The sequence below is a fragment of the Pleurodeles waltl genome, chromosome 4_2 (assembly GCF_031143425.1).
Source record: "Pleurodeles waltl isolate 20211129_DDA chromosome 4_2, aPleWal1.hap1.20221129, whole genome shotgun sequence".
NCBI lineage: Eukaryota > Metazoa > Chordata > Amphibia > Caudata > Salamandridae > Pleurodeles > Pleurodeles waltl.
The window spans coordinates 369,872,496-369,892,880 of NC_090443.1; positions in this window are offsets into that span (position 1 = coordinate 369,872,496).

Below are 20,385 nucleotides of genomic sequence, written 5' to 3' on the forward strand. Positions count from 1 at the left end.
ATATTAATGAAAGACACCTAACAGTAACCAGGGCCACTAGAATTACACACTAGGAGAGGGCAGAATTACGAGTCATGGTTAAGTAGATTATGCAGCAAGAAAATGGAAATTATGTGGCATCATGTGGCACATTGTCTAATAATATTATTTCATTATTTCATTATTTTTAAACTTGGTAACAATGTATAGCCATAGGTTGCACCTCATTAATACCAGTCTGTTAGAATTGGGGTCTATAGTTGGAAGTCAGGTTACCCCTGTCCAAGCAGGGACCCTCACTCTAGTCAGGGTAAAAGAGAATCACACTCAGTTAACCCCCGCTCACCCCGTTGGTAGCTTGGCACAATCAGGCAGGCTTAACTTCAGAAGCAATATGTAAAGTATTTGTACCAACACACACAGTAACTCAGTGAAAACTCTACAAAATGACACAAATTTTTAAAGAATAAGCCCTCATTAAAACCCTGGCGGTCAGTGTTAAAGCGGCGGTAATACCGCCAACAGCCCGGCGGTAAAAAAAATGGAATCACTACCATGGCGGAAACCGCCAACAGAGACAGCCACTTTAACACTCCGACCGCCACAGCGGTAGCAACAAACACCACGGCGGTAACCGCCAACAGACAGGCGGAAGACAATGTACCGCCCACCCCATTACAACCTGCGCATCCGCCAGCTTTTCCGGGGCGGTACCAACGCCTCTCGACACTCAACGAAGAACCAGGATGCCATGGAACCCAAACTACAGGTGTTACCAATGTTGGTGTGTCTTCTCAACTACCAGGAGTACGAAGGCAGCGGCGATGACCACGGTGAGTACTGCACCTAACACACAGGGGAGGGGGGAAGGAAAAAGAGACACACATGCAACACACAACACCCCTACCTCCACCCTCACCCCCAACACCATACACACAAACACATGCATCAACATTACATAGACACCCCGTAACCCTCTGGAATAACACCAGGACAAAAAGAATGGAGTCAAATGAGTCTCATATTAGAAATAGTCAGATATACGTTACAAATTCAAAAACAGTATTTACATTATATACAATATGCACATAAAGGCAGTACATTGTCCACTCAAAATGTCTGTGGGCCACTGGGCCAAAACTCATAGGCCAAGCCCACACTTGACTCTTGCCTGAATACAGAGAGAACGCTGCAGGGGCATCAGGTCGAAAACACACAGGCACCTCAGGGAGACGGAGAATGGGGGCACCTCAGCCGGAAGATGGGACAACGCCACTGCTCCTGGAGGGGGCTACATGCCCACAGCCATCTCCTGGGGAGTGCAAGGCCACAGTCTCTTAAGTCTCTCAAGTGGGTGGTTTGCCCACTGCTTGGTCCTGGGGAGTGCAAAGCCACAGTCTCTCAAGTCTCTCGAGTGGGTGGTTTGCCCACTGCTTGGTCCTGGGGAGTGCAAAGCCACAGTTCCTCAAGTCTCTCAAGTGGGTGGTTTGCCCACTGCTTGGTCCTGGGGAGTGCAAAGCCACAGTCTCTCAAGTCTCTCTAGCGGGTTGGTTGCTCACTGCTTGGTCCTGGGGAGTGCAAAGCCACAGTCTCTCAAGTGGGTGGTTTGCCCACTGCTTGGTCCTTGGGGGTGCAAAGCCACAGTCTTTCAAGTGGATGCCTTTCTCCACTGGTTCTGGAGGTAGGCCTTGTGCCCAGTGTGCTTCATCCTGCCAAGGATAGGGTGAGTGGATGCCTTTCCGCACTGGTTCTAGAGGGGGCCTTGTGCCCAGTGTGCTTCATTCTGCCAAGGATAGGGTGAGTGGATGCCTTCTTCCACTGGTTCTGGAGGGGGCTTTGTGCCCAGTGTGCTTCATCCTGCAAAGGATAGGGTGAGTGGATGCCTTCTTCCACTGGTTCCGGAGGGGGCTTTGTGCCCAGTGTGCTTCATCCTGCCAAGGATAGGGTGAGTGGATGCATTTCTCCACTGGTTCTGGAGGGGGTTTTGTGCCCAGTGATGCAACACTTGGGGGTGGCAGTTCACAGTCCTTCACCTGGGTGTCAGAGCCACAAGATTTGCAGTGACCAGGATGAATGATAGTCCATGGAGGCAGTGCTAGAGTCCATCCGGCGGTGGCTACGGCTGCACAGTGGTGGTAGTGCCGGTGCTGGTGGGGGTGCTGCCAGTGGTGGAGGGAGACTCTAGCCCTTCTCCTGCAGCCTCGGGTGGCTGCCCACTGGGGCTGCTGCTGCTGCCAGTGGTGCTACTGCCAGCAGTGCAGGTGGCGGTGCTTGCGGCGGTGCAGGTGGCGTTGCAGGCCGCGGTGCAGGTGCTGGTGCTGCCAGTGGTGGGGGGAGGCACCAGCCCTTCTCCTGCAGCCTCGGATGGCTGCCCACTGGGGCTGCTGCTGCTGACAGTAGTGGTGCTTGTGGCGGTGCAGGTGGTGGCGGAGGTGGCAGTGCAGGTGGCGGGGTTTGCGGAGGTGCTAGCGGCGGGGCTGCTGGCGGTGCTGCTGGCGGAGCTGGACGCGGTGCAGGTGGCAGTGCTGGTGGTTGTGCTGGAAGCCACCAGCCCTTCTCCTGCAGCCTCGGACGGCTGAAGTGCCTTGCCTGGTGTTTTGTGCCCCTTCCTGACCTTGGCAGATGGTGGTGTCACCTTGGGTCTGGCAGCTGGAGTCTTTGAGGTGGCCTTGCTGGGTTGTTGTGGCTCCGTCCCCTTGCTGGATGCTGTCCCCTTCTTCACCTTTTGCCTTGGAAGGGGTTGATGGCACACTGGCTGGCCTGACGGGTGCCCTCTTTTAGCCTCTGACAGCTGAAGGGACCACAGCGGACGTGGACTTGGTGGCTGAGGTGCTGGGCAGGGTTTTGGCCACCCTGGCCCGAGGGTAAGGACAGGAGGGAGGGGTAGGGAACAGCTCAATGTTTGCCAGGAAAAGCTTCTTAGGGACACTGGGGCGGGAAGAGGGAGAAGGTTTGGGAGTGGAGGAAGAGGGATTAGTTTAGGAGGTGTCTGTCTGCTGAATGTGGGTGCAGGTGCATGGCCTAGATGCTGTTTGCAGGGGGGTGGCTGTTGGGTGGGTGGGTGCTTGTGTTTGTGTACTTTGGGAGGAGGGGTCATAGACACAGTGGAAGAGGACACAGGGACATGTGCATGGATGTAGGGGTGGTGACTGCCAGTGAGGGGTGTGTAGTGATGGATGTGCTGGTGTTGGAGGTAGTGGATGAGGATGTAGTGCATGCAGGAGTGAGTGGAGACGCTACTGGGAGGGAGGTGGACGACAAGGAGGAGGGGGACACAGTGGAGGCAGTGGATGTTGGTGTGTCTGCATGGGGATGGTGCTTGTGTGAGTGCCTGTGAGATGAAGTGTGGTCCTCGTGTTTGCCTGAGCCACTTCTGTGTGTTGATTTGGATGAATGCTGGTCTGAAGGTGTGCTTGGGATAGGCTGGGGTTGAGGGGATTGGGACTGGGTAGAGGAAGTTGGAGGGGGGAGGCTAGAGACAGGGACAATGGCTGCCATCAGTGCTGAGGCCAGAGCCTGAAATGCTCTCTGTTGGGCCGCCACGCAAGAGTGAATGCCCTCCAGGTATGCATTTGTTTGTTGCAAATGCCTCTCGACACCCTGGATGGGATTCAGAATGTCTGACTGCCCAGCAGTGAGGGATCTCAGGAGGTCAATAGCCTCCTCATTGAGGGCAGCAGAGCTGACTGGGGCAGGGCCTTAGGTGCCTGGGGAGAAGAAGATGCCCACCCTCCTGGGTGAGCGAGTACGAGAAACACGCTGAGGGGCTGCTGGGAGGGCAGTGCTGGTAGGGGGGTTGGCGGCTGTACCTGTTGTTGGGGTGGGCACAGAGGTGTCCGCCACCGCCAGGGAGCTTCCATCGAAGGAGGAGTCGCAGTCTGTGGTGTCCCGGTGCTCCCCTTGCCCTCCGTCACACTGGTGCCCTCACCGTCAGTGGATTCAGCCTCCTAGCCCATGTGGGATGCAGCTCCCTCCACCGCCGGTGCCTCTGCTCCTCTGCCAAATGATGCTAATGCACACAAGGACAGGGTGACAAAACAAAAAGGGGGGGAGAGACAGAGGATACACTTGGTCAATGCCAGCAACAACACTACCATTGGCGTACAAAACTCAAAGGGAACAGCCCTATGCACTATTCCATGCACTACCAGTTACAATGCTAGTCACCAGCCCATGGAGTTAAATGCCTAACACCATCAGCTGCACACCTGAAACCAACAGGTCCCTGACCAGTAGTAGATGCCCACTAATGCTGTTGGGGTTAGAGTGCTTCAGAGCCTGCACAACAAGGGACCTACCCTCCCATGTTTGCCCTGGCCTAGGGGCACCCACAGTCCACATCCCCACCCAGGTAAAACCTTAACACACGCAAAGTTATTGATCTGAATTTGTACTCACCCCCTTGAGGTTGCTGTGATGCACTCAAGCACCCATCCACCTCCGGATAGGCTACTGCCAGGATGCTGAGCATCAGGGGGGTCACGGTATGACGGGAACCCCTTCCTCATTGGGAGGCCAGCCCTAGCTGGGCCTCCACCATCTTCATTGCCCAGTGTCTCAGGTCCTCCCACCGTTTGTTGCAGTGGGTGCTCCGCCTGTCAAAGACCTCCAGGGTCTGCACCTCCTTGATAATGGCACGCCAAATACCCTTTTTCTGGTGGGTGCTGACCTGCAGGAAAAAGACAGCAGAAAAGGGAATTAGTTAACCGTCCGGACCGTCACACTCATATCCCTCCCATCCCCTTCCGCACATACATTGACCACCATACATGCAGCACTCTGGCCAGCCTCCTCTACATGTGGCTTATACACACAGCACTCCATCCATTCATGGCCCACGCATCATGCTCACAGTGTACTCACCTGTTTGTTTGGAGGACCGTAGAGTAAAGTGTACTGGGGTAGAACCCCATACACCAGTCTCTCCAACTCCTCCGCAGTGAAGGCAGGGGCCCTTTCCCCAGACACATGTGCCATTGTCGCTTCCAGACACAGGTCACAACAGCACTTGCAGTGTAGGTCCTCTCCTGTTGAAGGTCAGGTAGCAAGTGAGTGAATAGATAGAAAATGGCGGTCATGTCCGTGGCGGTGCGTACCGTCACCGCCAGCGTACATCGCCATTGGCTCCTGGAACCCATAGGGCCCAATGATAACCAATGCGAAGTTGCATGGCAGTCGTCGATCGTCTACCGCAACGGTTCACATCGCCAGCAGAATTACCTCATTTCCACTTGTCCCTCCTCACAGGTCAGGCAGCCGCCATTTCAGGGGGGCACGGGCCATGGCACCTAACTGCGTCACAGCAGATATTGGCACAGCAACTTACTCTAGGATTCACATACTGGTTCTCTAAGGGCCAGATGTAGCAAGGTTCCAAATTGCGAGTTGCAATTTGCGAGTCCCAGCGACTCACAAATTGCAGCTCGCAATTTGGAATGCAGAAAGGTGTCTCAGACACCTTCTGCGAGTCGCTATGGGGTCGCAAAGACCCACCTCATTAATATTAATGAGGTGGGCCGCAATTTGCGACCCCATAGCGATTCAGGGCACTCACGGGGATGGTGGCCTGCTGGGAACAGCAGACCACCATGTCCGTGACTGCTTTTAAATAAAGCAGTTGTTTTTTTCTAAGTGCAACCCGTTTTCCTTAAAGGAAAACGAGCTGCACTTTGAAAAAAAAACGAAACCTTTAGTTTCGGTATTTTTCAGTGCAGGTAGTGGTCCATTGGACCACTGCCTGCCCTGAAAAATTATTATTTTTTGCCAGACACAAAGGGGAAGGGGTCCCATGGGGACCCCTTCCCGTTTGCGTCTGGGTTACCATCCACTTCAAGTGGATGGTAACTGCGCTTTCATTTGCGACCGCAATCGCGGTCGCAAATGAAAATGCATACCATTGCGAGTCGCAAATAGGAAGGGAAAATGCATTTCTACAAAGCAAAGTGGCTTTAGCGACTCGCAAACGGCGATTTTCACCGTTTGCGATTCGCTAAACCTTTGCTACATCTGGCCCTAAATGTAGAAATGCATCATTATTGAAATAGATGTGTGATTATGACCCTCTGCTCACCGTTTTCCTCCATAGGCTTCGACTGCTGAGGATGAATATGAGATGGAGACATCCTCCAGTGTACAGACCCCTGGTGGACCTTACGACAATGGAGGACAGACAAATTATACTAACCTACAGACTTGATCGTGCCACAATCCAAGAACTGTGTGCCCAATTGGAGCCAGACCTGATGTCAGCTATCCGCCAGCCCACAGGTATCCCCCCCTCTAGTGCAGGTCCTGTCAGTGCTCCATTTCCTGGCAAGTGGTTCATTCCAAACAACAGTGGCCATGGCATCAGGGATGTCTCAGCCAATGTTCTCAAACGTGTTGACCAGAGTGTTGTCAGCCCTGCTGAAACACATGCACAGCTACATTGTATTCCCACAGGTGGAGGATTTGGCCACAGTGAAAGCTGACTTCTATGCCCTGGGACATATCCCCAACATCCTCAGTGCCATTGATGGTACACATGTAGCATTTATCCCACCCCAGAGAAATGTTCAGGAATAGAAAAAGCTATCACTCTATGAATGTGCAGATGGTGTGTGTGGCGGACCAGTACATCTCCCATGTGAATGCCAAGTATCCTGGCTCTCTGCATGATGCCTTTATCTTGAGGAATAGCAGCATCCCATAAGTGGTGGATCAACTCCAGAGGCACCAGGTGTGGCTGATAGGTGAGTCCAAGGTCCCCACCCAGTATATGTTGGTGTCTGGGTATGGGTTTGTCCCTAAGTGTTAGTGTGTGTCTAACAGTTGCCCCTCGATGTTTTCAGGTGACTCTGGTTACCCCAACCTCTTGTGGCTACTGACCCCAGTGAGGAATGCCAGGACAAGGGCAGAGGAACGTTACAATGAGGCACATGGGCAAACAAGGAGGATAATTGAGTGGACCTTCGGCCTCCTGAAGGCCAGGTTCCGGTGCCTCCATCTGACAGGTGGATCCCTGTACTACTCACCCAAGAAGGAGTGCCAGATCATCGTTGCATGTTGCACAACCTGGCCTTGAGACGCCAGGTGCCTTTTCTGCCGGAAGATGAGCCTGGAGATGGTCATGTGGCAGCGGTAGAGCCTGTGGACAGTGAGGAAGAGGAGGCAGAGGAAGAAGATGTGGACAACGGAAGTAATATCAGACAGCAGTACTTCTAGTGACACATAGGTAAGACACTATAACTTCACTTTACTTTTCAGTTTTCTGTTGGACATTGTACATGGGAGCCTGATTGCCCTATGTCTATGGCCACTTACTGTACCCTTTGACATCTCTATTTTCAGACCTCTGTGGCCCACTCTGGCTCCTGGTATGTTTACTGCTGCCCACTATATAAGGTCATACCAATGTATATATCACTGTACATATGACTTGCAATGTTTTCAGAATGTTGTACTAATACATATTTAAATCATTTGACAGACTCCAGATTTGTATTTGTTCCAAGGGTGTTTATTTAAGTGCTAATAAGTAGAGGGGGATGTGCAATGGGCTGGGGTGATGGTGGACATATGTCCAGTTAGAGTCCAGTCTCTTGGTATCACAGGTGCATTGTCCAATGGGAGCAATGGCAGTTAAAGGTGGACAGGGTGACAGAGTGGGACAGAAGGGTGACAATCAGGAGTCTTATTTCCTGGTTGGGGTCTTGGCAATGTTCTCTGGCTTTTGCCTGGATCGCAGGGACTGTTTGTGGGGTGGTTCTCCTTCTGCAGGGGGTGGGGTGCTGGTGGCCTGTTGGTCCTGTGGCGGGGCCTCCTGTCCACTAGCGCCGGTGGAGGGCTATTCTTCGGTGTGGCTAGTGTCAGGAGCCTGTTAGTGTGCCGCTGCCTCCCTCATGGTGTTGGCCATGTCACCCAGCACTCCTGCAATGGTGACCAGGATGGTGAAGATGTGTTTGAGGTCCTCCCTGATCCCCAGGTACTGTTCCTCCTGCAGCCACGGGGGCTCCTGCAACTTGGCCAGTATCTGGCCGATGGTCTCCTGGGAATGGTGGTATGCTCCCACGACGTTGGTGAGTGACTCGTGGAGAGTGGGTTACCTGGGCCTGTCCTCCCCCTGTCACACAGCAGTCCTCCCAGCTTCCCTGTTGTCCTGTGCCTCTGTCCCCTGAACCGTGTGCCCACTGCCACTGACCCCAGGTCCCTGATCGTCCTGTGTTTGTGGGGTTGCCTGGGGTCCCTGTAGTGGTGGACAAACTGCTGATTGACGTGTCCTGGGGACAGTGGCATGGGCCCGCTTGGTGGGTGCTGTGCTGGTGTTTCCTGAGGGGGGAGGCTCTGTGGTGGTATGGGACTGTGTCAGGGTAACCAACTATCCAGAGGTCCCTGATGGGCCAGGTTGGTCATCATGATCCAGGCATGAAGAGCTGCTGTCATCACTGTGGGCCTCCTCTGGGGGAGACTGGATATGGGTGGCACCTCCTCTATGGTAATGTTGAATAGGGGTCCTGTGGGGATGCAAATGCAGCATTATTGTATCTGCGTGTGCCATCTTGTGCATGGGTGTGTTTCCCTGTATGGTTGTGATTGTGTTGTCAGCTTTGCCTTGTGTGCGTGGTGATTTTGTGGTCTCTGTGATTCTCTCTAATGGGCATGCTGTGGTGATGGGTGTCCATGCAGGTCTCTGATGGGGTTCCATGGATTGGTGTGCATGCAGGGCTTGGTATTGGGATGGGTGGGTTGTGATAGTGGGGTATATATATGAGGTGGTGGAGTGATGGGGGTGAGGGTAGGTGTAGGAGTTTGTTATGGCATGCAGGTAGGGTGGGGGATATAGTAGTAAAGATTTGACTTACTAGAGTCCAGTCCTCCTGCTACTCATGCGAGGCCCTCAGGATGCATGATCGCCAAGACTTGCTCCTCCCATGTTGTTAGTTGTGGGGGAGGAGGTGGGGGTCCACCGCCAGTCCTCTGTACTGCTACCTGGTGTCTTGCAACCACAGCAAGCACCTTCCCCCGTAGGTCGTTCCACCTCTACCTGATGTCATCCTTTGTTCTGGGGTGCTGTCCCACGGCATTGACCCTGTCCACGATTCTTCGGCATAGCTGCATCTTCCTAACAATGGACGTCAGCTGCGCCTGTAATCCAAATAGCTGTGGCTCTACTCTGATGATTTCCTCCAGCATGACCCTTAGCTCCTGCTCTGAAAACCTGGTGTGTCTTTGGGGTGCCATGGATGTGGTGTGAGTGATATGTGTGAGGATGTGTGGGGTGATGTGTTGGGGTGTGTGCTGTGAGGTGCATGGATGGTATATAGGTGATGGTGTTCTGTGGCTCAGATTGAGTGGGTGCTCCTGGCTTGTGTCTCTCTCTGTTGGCAATCTTTGTTTTCTCACAAAGGGTTGTAGGTAATGTGGGTGTGTGTTTTATAGTGGTGTCGGTGTGGTGTGTGTATGTGTGTCAGGTGTGTGTAGCATGAATTGTCCAATGTGGTGTAGTTTTGTAAGTGTATGTCTATTTTGAGCACGGCGGTGTGTACCGTCAATGGTTTACTGCGGTTGAAAGACCGCAGTTGTGATTCGTGGGTCGTGATACTGTGGGCGTAATCCTGTTGGTGTAACGGTGTGGGTTTTGGTACCGCCATTTTATCACTGACCTTTGGTGTGGCGGACTTGTGTGGGTGTCTGTATAGTGGTGGAGTTCTCTGTGTGGGTCATAATACCGGTAACAGTATACCGCCCCGGTCACGGTATTTTGTCGGCCGTCAGCACTGTGGTAGGCGGCATTTATCGCCAGGGTTGTAATGAGGGCCTAAGAGTCTTAAATCCTTTAGAAGACAGTGAGAAGACTGTTAGCGTACAAAAGTACTTGGGTAGTGTCAAAATAAAGCCGCAAGGGCAAGTGTGCACCGAAAAAGGCCAGCGATGAGTCGATTTCTCACTCGCAAGCGAGACCGTGTGTCGTTCCTCCTCTGGTCAGGTTTGCGTGCATTGTTTCTTCTCTGCCGCAAGAGAGCGATGCATCGATCCGGACAGGCACCTCGCATCCGGGCCAGCTTTCCGTTGTTTGACCACGCCCAGTAGTGTTGCTTTGAAACTCCGGTCGCACAGTATCACAAAACCACTCTGCATGGGGTTTGCGTCGTTATCAGCCTCTGTTATCAGGTGTTGCGCGGCATTTCTCCAGCCGCGTTGTGTTGATCTTCCAGCTGTGATGTAGGAGGAGCATTGATTTCAGCCGCGAAGCCAGCGGCGCATCATATATCAGCTGCATGACAGAAGGTGAGTTGAAAATTTCCCTGCACGGTGGTCTGTGTGTGGATTTTCAGTCATGCTAGCTTCACCTTTCAGGGGCCCAGAAACTGGATAGGGCATCACTTGGCAAGAGTCTTAGCAGAGAGTCCAGGTGCTGGCAGGGGAAGTCTTTGATGGCCCTGAGACTTCAACAACAGGAGGCAAGCTCCGTTCAAGCCCTTAGAGATTCTTCACAAACAGGAATGCACAACAAAGTCCAGTCTTTGTCCCCTTTCACAGGCAGAAGCAGAAATTGCAGGATAGCTCCACAAAGCACACTCACAGGCAGGGCAGCAAGTCTCCTCAGCTCTTCAGCTCTTCTCCTTGGCAAAGGTTCCTCTTGATTCCAGAAGTGATCTAATTTTCAGGGGTTTGGGTGCTCTTCTTATACCCCTTTACTGCCTTTGAAGTAGGCCTACTTCAAAGGAAAGTCTCTCTTTATTTGTGAGATCCTGCCTTGCCCAGGCCAGGCCCCAGACACACACCAAGGGGTTGGAGACTGCATTGTGTGAGGGCAGGCACAGCCCTTTCAGGTGTAAGTGACAACTCCTTCCCTCTCTCCTAGCACAGATGGCTCATCAAGGATATGCAGGCTACACCCCAGCTCCCTTTGTGTCACTGTCTAGAGAGAGGTGCAAACAGCCCAAATGTCAAACTAACCCAGACAGGGAATCCACAAACAGGCAGAGTCACAGAATGGTTTAAGAAAGAAAATGCCTACTTTCTAAAAGTGGCATTTTCAAACACACAATCTCAAAACCAACTTCACTAAAAGATGTATTTTAAATTGTGAGTTCAGAGACCCCAAACTCCACGTGTCCATCTACTCCCAAAGGGAACCTGCGGTTTCATGACATTTAAAGACAGCCCCCATGTTAACCTATGAGAGGGATAGACCTGGCACAGTGAAAAACAAACTTGGCAGTATTTCACTGTCAGGACATGTAAAACACATGAGTACATGTCCTACCTTAAACATACACTGCACCCTGCCCATGGGACTACCTAGGGCCTACCTTAGTGGTGCCTTACATGTAAGAAAAGGGACGATTTAGGCTGGGTGTGGCTAAACTTGTCAAGTTGAATTGGCAGGTTAAAACTGCACACACAGACACTGCAGTGGCAGGTCTGAGCCTTGTTTACAGGGCTACTAATGTGGGTGGCACAACCAGTTCTGCAGGCCCACTAGTAGCATTTGATTTACAGGCCCATGTCAACATCAGGGCAGTGCGCGCTCTACGGGCGACTAGAATGCAAAAACTTAACAATTTCAAGCTAACATAATTTATGCATTGTGCTGATATGATGTTGTTTAACCTTTTGCATTGCAGAGTTTAATCCTGAAGACTTATGTTCAGTATGCATATAAATACTGTTCACATGTAATGTACTGATGCAGGCTTTCAGACTGTATCAGGGTGTGGTCCCCTTCCAGGGCCTTCTAGAAGCTTTCCCTGCAGCATGCCTGGGTGTGGTTGGTGTGTTGGGCTAGGACTCTATAAAAGGGGGCCAGCCCAGTTCCACGTGCTCATTATTCAGAGGTCCCAGTGCAGAGCAGCAGCAACTTCCTGAGCTCCTGTTCCGGAGGCCTACTTTGATCTTCCAGGCCTCGCCCTTTCACTTGGCTGGGTGATTCTTGATCAGGGCGGTAAGACGGCGGTCAGGCTGGGCCCCCGATCCCGTTCTCGAAGTATTTCGAGTTCTTGGGCCTAATTAGTATGATAAATCTATTTGCCCTTGTGCGTGTGAAAGTGCACTTCACATTTTATGGCACTTACAAGGTAGCATTCGAATCGGCAAGACGCGCAATTCATTTCTCGTGCTTAATTCATGTTATTTATTGTGCGCTACCATTCCATGGCAGTTAAATGGTGGCATTCGAATCGGCAAGACGCGCGATTCATTTCTCGTGCTTTAATTCTTGATATTCATTGTGCGCTACCATTCCTTGGCAGTTACATGGTGGCATTCGAATCAGCAAGACGCGCGATTCATTTCTCATGCTTAATTCATGTTATTTATTGTGCGCTACCATTCCTTGGCAGTTACATGGTGGCATTCGAATCAGCAAGACGCGCGATTCATTTCACGTGCTTTAACCCTTGATATTCATTGTGCGCTACCATTCCTTGGCAGTTACATGGTGGCATTCGAATCAGCAAGACGCGCGATTCATTTCTCGTGCTTCAACCCTTGATATTCATTGTGCGCTACCATTCCTTGGCAGTTACATGGTGGCATTCGAATCGGCAAGACGCGCAATTCATTTCTCATGTTTTAACCCTTGATATTCATTTTGCGCTACCATTTCTTGGTAGTTACATGGTGGCATTCGAATCGGCAAGACGCGCAATTAATTTCTCGTTCTTTAACCCTTGATATTCATTGAGCGCTACCATTCCTTGGCAGTTACATGGTGGCATTCGAATCGGCAAGACGAACGATTCATTTCTCGTGCTTAATTCATGTTATTTATTGTGCGCTACCATTCCTTGGCAGTTAAATGGTGGCATTCGAATAGGCAAGACGCGCGATTCATTTCTCGTGCTTTAACTCTTGATATTCATTGTGCGCTACCATTCCTTGGCAGTTACATGGTGGCATTCGAATCAGCAAGACGCGCGATTCATTTCTCATGCTTAATTCATGTTATTTATTGTGCGCTACCATTCCTTGGCAGTTACATGGTGGCATTCGAATCGGCAAGACGCGCGATTCATTTCTCGTGCTTTAACCCTTGATATTCATTGTGCGCTACCATTCCTTGGCAGTTACATGGTGGCATTCGAATCGGCAAGACGCGCAATTCATTTCTCGTGTTTTAACCCTTGATATTCATTTTGCGCTACCATTTCTTGGTAGTTACATGGTGGCATTCGAATCGGCAAGACGCGCAATTAATTTCTCGTTCTTTAACCCTTGATATTCATTGTGCGCTACCATTCCTTGGCAGTTACATGGTGGCATTCGAATCGGCAAGACGAGCAATTCATTTCTCGTGCTTTACCCCTTGATATTCATTGTGCGCTAACATTTCTTGACAGTTACATGGTGGCATTCGAATCGGCAAGCTGCGCGATTCCTTTCCTGTGTTTAAAATCACGGTGTTCATTATGCACTACCATTTTAAGGCATTTACTTGGTGGCTTTCGAGTTGGCAAGACGCATGATTTATTTCTCATGTCTAATTCATGTTATTCATGGTGCACAATCACTCTATGATGTTTACAACCTTTGTACAAATCTGCAATGTGCGCAATTCATGTTCCGGCAATTTTGAGAGAACAAAAAGCTAGAGTTCTAGATGTAATGTTGGGTGTCCATAATAAGTTTCTCAAACACAATTCATATGATGGTTTTGGAAATCATTCAGATTATTTCCTGATCCTCATGCAAAAGATAATACTTGGATTTGAAAGTTGTATTTAACCTTTCTTAATTCCCTCACAGGTATCCAGTCATCTTGAAGCTTAGTCATTTTAAGTCTATGCTTAGGTTGTCCATGTTTTCAGAATGACAATGCTTAGAGTCATAGCCTAGTACTTTGATATAATCTTGATATTGTGTGTTTTACCCTTTTTGCTTCCTACAGGTCTCCTTCCCAGCTGTTCCCTTCCTAATCCCTTTTTCCCTACTTGGACTCTCTTAGACTCTGTGACAATTCTAATCAGAGTATTGGAGCTGTCTTGTGGTGGAAGTGTTGGGAACATGCACAGACCCCGAGGATCTGGTGACTCTGACACCCTGGGCACCTCTAGTGCTCTGTACTAGGGACTTACCAGTAAATCAAATATCCTAATCATGGAAAGCCAATTACACATACATTTTACACAGAGAGCATAGGCGCTTTAGCACTGGTTAGCAGTGGTAAAGTGCCCAGAGTCCTAAATCCAACAACAACAGGTCAGAAAAAGAGGAAGGAGGCAAAAAGACTGGAGATGACCCTGCAAAAGGGAAAAAGTCCAACATAGTTTAACACCCAAATACAAAAATAAGCAACAGAAAGGTGACCAGTCCAACTTTCCAAAGGGCTGTGCACTGCACAGCGACACATATCACTGCACTGTTAATAACTTTTGAGGCATTTCAGTTAAAAATAAACATTTTTTTGTTAAAATCTGGAGATCATGCCGTAGGTGATGGATTATGTGTAAAATGCAGCAAATGATTAAGGGCCTAATTACGAGTATGGTGGTCAATGGACCACCGTACCCACAATAGCTGTCGGACCGCCCCACCTTGGCAGTCCGACCGCCACATAACGATGCTCCCAGCACACTGCCGCCACCTCCACGATCAGAGAGCCCCACAGGTTGGTGGTGGTACAAGTCATGGTCAACCACAGATTTGCTGAGTTCGGCACCGCCACGCTGATTATGACTTACCTTTCCTCCAGCCTTTCCATGGCAGGAACCCCACCATGGAAAGGCTGTTGGAAAAGCAGGGATAGCATGGGCAGTGCAGGGGACTCCCATCACCACAGTCGGAATGCACACTGTCTGCCATGGCACACAGTTCGCATTCCAAGTATGCTGCCAGTGAGTGTAATACCACAGCCTTGAGAAAGCTACAGGCTTGCCAGCCATTAAGGGGTGAAACACATATTGGCTAACCAAATGTATGAGCCACAGAAACACTGTATTTTTAGGAATCATAAGTATCAAAAAATAAGCAACATGGAAAATTGTCTTTGGATCTCGGTCTCGAAGAATATCATCTACTGTATGTGTTTTACAAGAAATCAAAGGATTAGCTTGGAGGCTACACTCATTACCTTTCTCTGCTCTTTATATGGAGGTGTAGTGGGCCCTACCCTTTTATGAGTGTTCTACGTCCTCCACCATAAATAAGTAAAAGAACTACAAGGGGGAGGTATTTATTGGGGGACTTAGGTTGGGCCGGGCCTCAAACTTTCTACATGTTCTGTGCATGTATCCATTTAATGTGTTATAGTTCCACGAACAAAAAAAACAAAAAAGTTCAAAAAAAACACAAAAAAGGTCCTTTTTAGAATCACCTACTTTGGTTTAAAGAAAGAGAACCTATATGTTGTATGCTTGTTTGTGAAAGTATGAATACTCATTGCCATATGTCGACATATATGTAATTGTAAGTAGGTGAGTGAATACTTGTATGGATGTCTGAGTGGTTGTGTGAGTGGCTGTGTCAGTCTGTTAGTGGCTGCAGTACTGGTTTTCTAGGTCTGTGAGTGGGTGTGTGAGTGTGTGAATGGATGTGTGAGTGGGTGTCTAAGTGGCTGTGTGGTTGTGTGAGCAGATGGGGTAGTGGTGTTCTGGGTGAGTGAATGAGTGAATGTGTGAGTGTGTGAATGGGTGTGTCAGTGGGTGTGTGCGTTTGTGAATGGGTCTGTAAGTGGGTGTGTGAGTGTGTGAATGGGTGTATGTGTGGGTGTGTGAATGGGTTTGTGAGTGAGTGTGTGAGTGGGTTTGTGGGTCTGTAAGTGGGTGTGTCAGTGTCTGTATGGATGTGTGAGTAGCTGAATGAGTCTGTCAGTGGGTGTGTAAGTGGTTGTATGGGTATGTGACTGGGTGTGTCAGTGCCTGAGTGGCTCTGTGAGAAGTTGTGTGGGTCTATGAATGGGTGTGTGAGTGGTTTTGTGAGAGTGTTAATGTGCAAAAAGGTATGTCAGTGGGTGTGTGAGTAGCTTTGTGGGTCTGTAAGTGGCTGTATGAGTCTATGAGTGGGTGTTTGAGTGGCTGTAAGGGTCTGTGAGTGGGTGTGTGAGTGGTTGTGTAGATCTGTGAATGGGTGTGTGAGTGGTTTTATGGGTGTGTGAGTACATGTCAGAGTGGCTGTATGGACATGTGAGTGGATTTGTCAGAGGTTGTGTGGGTATACCAGTGGGTGTTTGAGTCACTGTGTGAGTCTCTGAGTGGCTGTGAGAACAGTTATGTGGGTCTGGAAGTGGGTGTGTGAGTGTTTTTTGGGTGTGTGAGTGGTTATATGGGTCTATGAGTGTGTGTCTGAGAGGTTGTGTAATACTGTGAGTGAGTGTTTGCAAACTTGTGTGTGAATGGGTGTGTAAGTGGTTTTGTGGGTCTGTGAGTGGGTGCATGAGTGGCTGTATGGCTGTGTGTCTAGCTGTGTGAGTGGTTGTGTGGATATGTGAATAGGTATGTGAGTGGCTTTGTGGGTGTGTGAGAAAGGGTGTGAGTGGCTATACAGATGTGCAAGTGGGTCTTTGAATGACTGTGAGAGTATGTAAAAAGTAAATGTTTGTATTGGTGTGTGAGTGGGTGTGTTAGTGACTGTATGAGAGTGTAAGTGGCAGTCTGACTGTGTAAATGGGTGTGTGTTTTTTTAACTGTAGTCTAAGCACCCTGACAAAGTGGAAGAACTAATTTGTAAACCAAATCACTCAAATAGATGGTGCCATTCATCTTTAGATAAAAAAAAACTAATATGAATTAGTATTACAATTTATAAAAATTATAAAATAACTGTAGAATTGTTATCAATGCATAGCTTCATAATAGCAACAAGTCACTACATATTTCCCATACTGTAGTGCTATGTTACAATAAAATAAGCATTTTATTTTCCTTTTTTTTTATGTTCTCAGCTTTTATACTTATACAAAATAAATTATATAATGTATAAAGAATCATCATTAAACAGTTGGGAAAAAGCAATCATATAAACTGTATAAAAACCCACAACTGCACAGTATGTTACTGCAAATAGGCAACACAGTGCATTGCACACATTACAATTTAGCAGGTGATCAATTTATCTACACTTGCAGTCCTATACAAATTAGCATATGCTGAAAATTAGAACTTCATCATTAGAAGTGCTACTGTAACAGTCCTAGATAAAGCCTTATAAAGACGTCACCTTGGTAGGCGACATGATGCTATAAATCTTAATAATACATGTAGAATAACTACACTATTCCACTTTTGCAACTGTGACCCTCCTTAGAATTTTGGTTCCAAGATTAAATGATAGTAAATTCTTGTCTGAAGTTAAGGTTCCTGTCGTTACATTCTGCCCATCCACTTCGACTTTTTGGATAGACATTATAACAGCCAGATCTAATACTAACTCCTTCTTAGAAAATGGCAGCAATAGTAGAGCATGCTTTACCTGAAATAGATATTTGTCCTGTTTAAAGTTAGTAATCTCAGAGTCTAATTTACTATCACCTGTATCATTGTAGCATTGCAATTACATACTTTCAACTTCTCTGAACACATAACATTGACACAGCATCTGTTCGATAATTTGGACATAAGTTATTTTGTTAGTCTTTCTCACTAATCTCTCAAAAGTCACACTTTTTTAATCTGGTGATGTTAAATAGATAAAACACTTCAATTGTGTAGTTTATGTTGATGTAGGAGAAATCTTCACATTCATAATACCATGAGGACCTAATTCCAAAAAATTAATTAACAGGTATCTCCTCTTTTTCTAAAACAGCCAACATCACCTTTAAAAACTCATGTGCATCCTCTTGAGTATTTTGAGTAAACTGTACAGTTCCACTACATATATCTACAGTCAGTGCATTGAATTACTGATGCAGAATATATTTTCATTCTCTCACTGCGCAGACAACTTAACAAAGCACACAGTGCAGAACACAAATGTCTTCTGTTGTTTCTCTTGAATTGCATCAACAGCACAAGTAATGCAAACTGTATGCTTACCACAAAATTAGCACAGCAGTTTAACCCACAGGGGATTGACAATTGATAACCAATAATATCTCCCTCATTTTCAATTTATTGTTCCTTAACAACTGTCTTTTCCTCTTTCGTCTCCCCCTTTGCAACACCATCACTAGACTGCTTTAAAACTTTCAACATTGGACAGATGAAGTGTTTCACAGAAACTGGATACTGTCCTAAATGAGGGGCATAATGACTTATTAATTGGTTTTATTCTTTAACGCAACTTGAGATTGCATTTACTCAGCTCTCATCAAATGTAACTATGTATAAACCAGACAATGTAGTAACTCAAGTCAAAGCTACATGTGACCTACCTTCCTTAAACACTGTTCCATTAATATTAATAAATGCAATATCGAAACTTAAAGCTTACGATTTATGAATAGTAACAGCCTATGCTACAGAAACTGGTAACTTTCCATCAAACATATAAATCTTTCACAAGAAATATATGTACAGTAGATTGTCTAATTTGCTTTCCTTTGTCAATCTGATCAAATTTAATCACAAGGTATTCCACTTCATTCCTATATGGAAAATTTAATAAAATCATCAACTTTGCCTATAGCATCATTAACCAAACCTTCTTCAATGTTTCAATTCTGGCGCAAAATCACCCTATAGTTTTTGCATAGACCTAAACATTTCTCCAACTCTGCAGCTTGTGAAACAGATTTTTCTAATAAATCCAGTTCTGCTTGTAACTTTTCATTTAGTATCAGTCACTGTCTGGATATATGAGTGGTGGGTACATAAGTGCTTTTGTGAGTGTGTAACTTGGTGTGTAAGTATCTGCCTGATTGTGTGACTGGGTACAAAAAACATACATATATATTCTAAACAAGCACCCACATCAAACTGCAAATACATTCCTCCATACTGGCTTAATAAAACAAATATATGTTTTCAGTATGGCAATTCCCTTACCTCCTTTGCTACTCACTATATTTTCAGTTAGTGATTTCATCTAAGCTCTCTTTTATTTTGCCTTTTACCATAGTGTCTAGAAGCTACACATTTTATTTAATCTTATGTACACTAATGTTTTTTTTAATTTACTTTTTTATAGTACAACCTAATTAACATACCTGTAAAATATATTTGCTGCTGTCCAACTTTTATTTTAAAATCTGTTAATATCTGTTTTCAACTTCAATCTCAAGTCATAACCATGGCAATGTTTCTCCACTCTCAATACAAAAGTACTAATAATGGCTACCCTTCCCCCTGGGCTTTCACTCCCACTCCTGTACTTAGCACATCACAGACTTCCTTTCATCTATTAATTGTGTTATACCACTTCTAAATGGTAACTATTTTTAACCTTTTCCATGTTTCCTGTAAAGAAGCCCAGTTTGGCAGGATTTTTTCAGATCCACCGCAGTGAATCTGCATGAAAGTCCTTACAAGCATTCCACAATTTGCTGTCAATGCTTTTTATTTATATTTTATTTTGTAAAATATTGCCAGATATAAGACGTACACTTCCTACTGACCATTTTTTGTACACCAGTCTGCTTTTCAGCTTCACAATGCAGTCTCTTTTGTTCCGTTCCTCCACACTCTTTTAACCTAGTTTCCATAGTAACCATGTTTCCAATAGTCTCTGCCTACGAGTAGCTCAAAAGTTTACAAGACTTTCTCTCAACAGCATACAAGCTTCAAATTAACTGTAGCGGCGTAGTTGACTGTTTGTAATTCCCAGCATATCCCAAACAATATAATTATTTCATTTTTCACAAGCCAATTACAGAGTTAGTTACATTTTTTTCTTAAACTCACTATCTAATTTTAGTTTCCTGCACATTTCCATCATCTAATCAAATACATCCTTTTATAGTTTACTTACTGTCATCCATTGTAACTGCCTCTCATCTTCAAAACTGCCTCATCCTGCTACAGCCTTTTCCCGTGTGCTACTCCTGCTTGTCTCAAAAAGGGTCATAGTCTGGATTGTGGGCCATAGTTTTGTGTTTTGGGAAAGAAAGGGTGCTAGAAAGAGTGACATTGACAGGGACCTAGGTTTACCTAATGTAGATATTACTTGGGTTGGCCAGAGAGGGATAATGTGGCATCAGTTTCTGTCTTTGGTTGAAAGCATTTCAGATTGTCAACGCCCAGACCTCATGATTGTGTACTATGGTGGCAATGACCTAGGCAGAATTACTCGGGAAAGACTGAAAATCCTAATGAAGAATACATTTGCTAAATTAATGTCACTTTTCCCACATACTGCCTTGGTGTTCTCTAAAAATGGCGTTGGTCAATCCAATTTTGTCCGCAGATGGAGAACTCCAGTAAACATGTGAATAAAGTTATTTCTGCATCTCTCCAACAGCACAATATGAGCTCTACATACCATAACAACTTTTGCTTCAATATGGATGCAATATATCAAAAAGATGAGGTCCTTTTCACGGATGGATGC